Source organism: Cynoglossus semilaevis, chromosome 10, assembly GCF_000523025.1.
Source record: "Cynoglossus semilaevis isolate Cse_v1.0 chromosome 10, Cse_v1.0, whole genome shotgun sequence".
NCBI classification, from domain to species: domain Eukaryota; kingdom Metazoa; phylum Chordata; class Actinopteri; order Pleuronectiformes; family Cynoglossidae; genus Cynoglossus; species Cynoglossus semilaevis.
Genome location: NC_024316.1, coordinates 15,187,661 through 15,193,365, shown reverse-complemented (window position 1 = coordinate 15,193,365; position 5,705 = coordinate 15,187,661). Strand labels below are relative to the sequence as shown.

Below are 5,705 nucleotides of genomic sequence, written 5' to 3'. Positions count from 1 at the left end.
AGGAAACCAGAATACCTGAAGAAAACCCAGGTTACTTTGAAATTATTTTTATGAAATTCTGAGAGGAAACTACCTTCTTTTAAACATCACATTTACATAATTCATTCACCAAAGATACTCACCCCCCCTCCGCTCCCTCCAAACGAAACAAACAAATGGCAGTTTGGCTCAGTGTGGTTCCAGCAGGTCTCTTGGAAGAACCCTGGAGTCTTCAGCAGAGAACCAATCAGCTCATGTGATCCACCTGGACCTGTCAGGTGCAACTCAATCACACACCTGCAACAAACTCACACACACTTTCACACACACACACACGAGAAAAAAAGGAAAAAAACATATGTGGAGTCCTAGCACCCTTTCCCTCCAAATAATGAAAAGACTACTTTATATATATATATATATGTATATTTATAAAATATATTTAAATTATATTTATATTTTTTATATATTTTATATGAAGTCTATCTCTATATATAAACACTACAAACAGTATATATACATACATATATACATATATGTGAATATATGTTTTTGTGTAAACAATATATAATAATAATATAATAAATACATATTTATATATTTGTACATATATGTACATATATAAATATATATATAAATAATATATAAACATGTACATATATACAGTACATACATATGTAAACATATACATATATTTACAGCACAGGAACCTAGAGTACGAGGCCGTCAAACCCATCCGTAGGAGTCAGAGCAGTAAGAGTAAATATGACGAGGAGTTTGTTGCAGTTTATTCTCGGAGCGTTCGAACCAGGTCTTCCACAGACGGAGTGTTTTTCTAATTAACAAAAACACCACCTCGCTTACACATCAAAAACTAGTGGCGGGAGTCATATAACAAGCTGCTCTGATCCACACACACACACACACACACACACTCTCGCTTCGTAACGTGTTTGAATGTTCAGCAAGTATACTGCTCCATTTAAAACAAGCCTTCCCCCTGTTGTTGACAGAGATAAACATTTTTTTTTTCCTCTCCCTTTGCAGCGTTTTGACGTCGGTGAAGTGAAGTTGACAGTCCAGTAACTGGGGCCGTTTGCTAATGATTTTTGAGCAGCCCCCAACTGAGTCCTAAATGTCTGCAATATCCATAAACAACTCTATACTGTCCAATTAGGCAGACAGAGATGTACTGGGCTGTCAGACAGATTTGCATGGCTAAGCACCTGAGATCCAGAGGATGATGAGGGGGATGGTTCACCGGCCAGGGAGAGAATGTGCACAATGGATGACTTTCATTACAGCATTACCACATTACATACACACTCATCCAATTACTGCCTGGATTAATTGATCATCGTACCTTTCTTATTCCCGCACCAGAGCCTGAGCTAGTGTGTGTGTGTGTGTATGTGTGTGTGTTTCCCCCTCTCTCTCTCTCTGGTGTAGCAGCTACACGACCCGCTGCTTCTATTCCTTCTGCTCTACAGCTCCTGTCCCAGGTTTACAGCCACAGCTCTTAATAAAAAAAAAAAAAAAAAAAAAAGTCTGGGGGGAATTTTTGAAAGGGGGGGGGGGGGCGGCTGCAGACCCATCAGTGGTCAGAAGGGTTCACCGGAGCATGACTCATCCCTGAGTGCGTTTGATCAGAATGAATTATGCTTTTTAGATTCATTATGGCACTTTATTTCCCCTCTCTGTCCTCCTCCCTTGTCCGTTCAGCACTGCCAATGAAATGTACAAGACAGGGTACATATTTTATTGTATGCACGCTGTCATGCACTCACAGTTAGAGATGAGAGGTAGGCAGCAGTGCTGGAGCTCCAGTCGGACGCCCAGTATATACAGTAATACACACACTGCATTTGAGACACTGCAAAACACCCACAAAGGCCAGGACCGGAACCTTTTACTGTCTTCGCAGCCGTTTCCTCAGGCTGAAGCCCAACGGTAAAGGAAGTTCCAATATGGCGTCTTAAAAAGCACTTGATTATGACAACAAAAATCTAATCGAACCCACGCTGTTCGGTATACGGGACTATGACAAGTGCTAATGGGATCATTTAAGATCATTTAAAATACAAACGAGTCCTCGCTTTCCGTTCATTAATTACCACTAATTACACGAACAGCCAGCCTTGGTGGGGCAGGCGGCGCATTTGCCTGTCTGCGAGTCAGGAACATGAGGTCGGAACAAGAGGACGTCCCATTTCCCTTCTGGATGAGTGGCTGATAATGTGTAGTGGTGATAAGATGAGTAAACATCGCAGCGCTGGAAACATCGTCTGTTTTCATAAAGTCGAAGAGTCAAGATACGTTATCTTTACGCTGCGTTAACGTAATCTTCTTTTACTTGACGGTGTTCCTCCTCCGTTGCCTCTGACGTGTCTTTTCCACATCAAGTGCTGATAAACATATCTGGACACATACATATATACATATATGTGTATATAAAGATACATATATAAATCTATATTTATATACATTTATACCTATGTGTATAAATACACATATATAAACATATATACACATACAGTACATATATGTACAAATACAGAAATGAGTAAATAGTAATAAACCCGTCCATTTAGAATGGGTAACCAAATAAATATAAAGGTCAATAAGTTAAATATAACAAAAGTATTTCTTCACATATCACCAATTTTATTCTCCATTCCAGATTCTTCTTAAATTCCTTTTGGAATTCAAAGGTCACAAACCTTTACTATGAATAATCTTTAGTTTTGGCAAAAATAAAACAAAATAAAATGGAAAAACATTTGAAACATCTTAATATTTTCCAGGTATTAAAATTAAACAATTTCTGGATTTATTAGGTGTTTTGTTCACCTGTCGTTATGCTGCCGTCTGCTTGCATTTTCTCATTTTTTCTTAATTTTATTTGGAAAATGTTAACTAGTTGAAAATAGCTACTGAGAGGAATGGAATTCAAAAGTTCCACAGCTGCTCTTACAGCCCCGCAAAAACAAGTAAAGAAATAACAATAATAATAATAAATTAAATTAAAGTTTTCAGACTATAACTTTTAGGGACCGATCCCAATGATTAAGGGAATAAATATATTGTTGTACATCAATAATAAAACACTAAAAATCTCATTTCCTTTCATAAAAAAAATAAAAATAAGAAAGAATGAAAACCAACATTATTTAGCGTGAGCAGATTGCATCAACTCATTTCTGCATTTTTAATTGTGGCTCTCTTTTCTTCTGCCCCAATTTTCCTTCAGGGAAGGAGGAGACCAGTGGAACAGAGAGAGAGGTTAGTAATCTGTGATGCAAGCAAGCTGCTAGATTTCAGATCATGTTAAGTCATTTCCAGCCTGGTTAATAATGTATTTACCTACCCACGTCCGTTTATGCACGCCAGCGTCAGCCATCAAGGCTCCTCTTCCGGAGTGATATCTGAAATAATTACCATTACTGAGTGGTCAATCTTATTTTAACTGTTGTTTTCAGCCGGTGTTCAGAGCTTCATCAGTAATCAAGGGTTAATTTCACACCTCAGTGGATCGCCTGCCTTAATCTCTATTCAGTGTAATTAAATCTGTCCAATAAAGTGAGCTCTTTTCCTCTTTGTTCTCTCCCATCTCCTGCTCTTTTTTTTTTTTTTTATTGTTTTACACCCATCACATCTCATCCTCTGAACTACGGGCCATTCAGCCTGGCTTGACAGGCAGAATCTATCCCTAAAATTAAAACATTCCTGACCGAGATTGTAAGAGGGGAAGAAGGGACGGGGAGAGACGGGGGAGTGAGGGGGGGTGGTGGGGGGGACGGGGGCGACTTTGCCGAACTGGGGAGAGGAAAGGGAAGCTGACACATCCACTGTCTGCTTTACTTTTTCTGTCTTTTTTTTTTTTTTTTGCATTTCAGCAGAAAGGAATGTGGAGATTTGACCCTGTCAATCAGGCCTCTTGACAAGTTTAATCACGATGTGCCCTCCACAAAATCACGGCTAAATAGGAATGCAAATAATAGAGCGATGGGGGCCTCTTATAAATGGTAATCAAGAGGACTAATCAAGTGACAGGTCCACCGGTGTGGCTTTGCTCCAGGAGTCGCTCAAACTTCTCCCTTTCTTTTTTTTTTTTTTTTCATGAATTGTACGCCCTCCAACACTTTTACTGCACGGAAACGAACAAAGATTTAGCGAACATTAACATACCCATCTGTGCTGTATGCAGCACTTTACATATTTATTTTATATTGGCTCCCAGCTGTGTGTTTTTTTAACTACTTCCCTCTGCAGATTCTGCAGAGACAAAAGGTTAGATGTGAGCGCGGACCAGCGGCAGATTTCTGAACCATGTAAATGAGTCTTGCCGATCCAGTTCCCTGTGATCTGCCACAAAAGTCAAGGGCTCCGCAAAGACTTTGAAATGTTGATTCGGCTGAAAGCGGTGACTTCCCTCTGCACCTCTAAAAACACAACTGATCTAAGTTTTATGTGTGCGCTTGAAAGTTGTGAAGCCTCCCTCCTGCACCCCTCCCCCTCTCCCCCCGACTCACCCCCAATTGTCAAGATGTCAAAGACAAATATGAAATTCTGTCTTGCCATGATGGCATCAAAAGTCAGGACCATTTTCTTCTTCTTTTTTTCAAAGTCCATAACATCACAGACATGGAACAAATCCTTCTGCTTTGATAGAAGTGAGTGTGTGAGGAAGGATGGTGGCGCTAAAATCATCAACTTTTAAAATAAACCTCTGCGTCTCTGTGATTTACGGCAGTTTCTTTATGTTTGCGAAGGCTTTAATTCATGCGTTTGGAGAAGCGTTCATTCGTCGAAGGGTAAATTAGATTTACCTCACCATAATTACAAACGATTTCAGACGGTTCTGTTTGTCACGGCGAAGGCCAGAGGTTACACGGCACGTCAGCCGAACCTAAGGTTTTAAAGACTTACATTTTTGTGCTCGCTAACGATGGTTTACAGACCAATATTCAGGCGGCGGTCTGAGTGCTTCCAAGATATCACATCTTTACAGGCAATCCGCATAACTGAGTCTGGCAACGCCGACGGGAGGTTTTAAAGACGAGCCAGGAGGGTGAGTAAGAGACGTGTCGCGAAACGGCACCCGGATATAAATGTGAGCAAACCAAACAAATACTCCCTCACCTTCGCACTCCTTTCTGGCTCATTTCTCTCAATTACAAATAAAAATGAGAATCCAAGCCAGTCTGCTCACTTCGAGCTCTGAGTCTTTTATACTGGGACTCTGGACTGGAGTCGCCCTTCATTATTCACTGCTTAAAAAAAAGTTAAAAACAAAAAAAAAAACAGGTTTTTTTGTTCCCAAACTGCCTGTTAAGCTTTTATTTATTTATTTTTCTATGTCTGGTGAGAAAGGAGAATGATGGAAAAGCATTTTTTTCTTTCAATCCTGCAGGTTTTTACAATGAACTGTGAACTGTAGGTCCTGCTGTTTAATGTACAGTACGTTACGTCTGCAGCCACACACTGTGTATACAGGGTAGTACAGTGTACTTACAAAGTGAGTTTTCTCGATAAAAAACTTTGATCGAAATTATGGATAAATATTATATAATGGATGGATATTAAAAAATAACAAAGGCAGTAAAATGTGTAGTATCAAAGAACACATGAATAAAAAATGTCAACATGATTAATCGTAATTCGTTTTTGCAATTTTGTCCTAACTATTGTTTTTGGACATATGTTTATATATATATATACATATA

General features: G+C 39.3%; 1 long non-coding RNA gene across 2 annotated transcripts in view; it reads right to left on the bottom strand.

The window, feature by feature from the left end:
• The window catches only part of LOC112487633 (uncharacterized), a 5,581-nt gene extending 5,284 nt beyond the window's left edge, over positions 1–297 (bottom strand). For both annotated transcript variants that reach the window (XR_003050912.1, XR_003050913.1), the window contains exon 1: positions 123–297. This is a non-coding gene — a long non-coding RNA (uncharacterized LOC112487633). The remainder of the gene's footprint in view (positions 1–122) is intronic.
• Between the last annotated feature and the right edge of the window lie 5,408 nt (positions 298–5,705).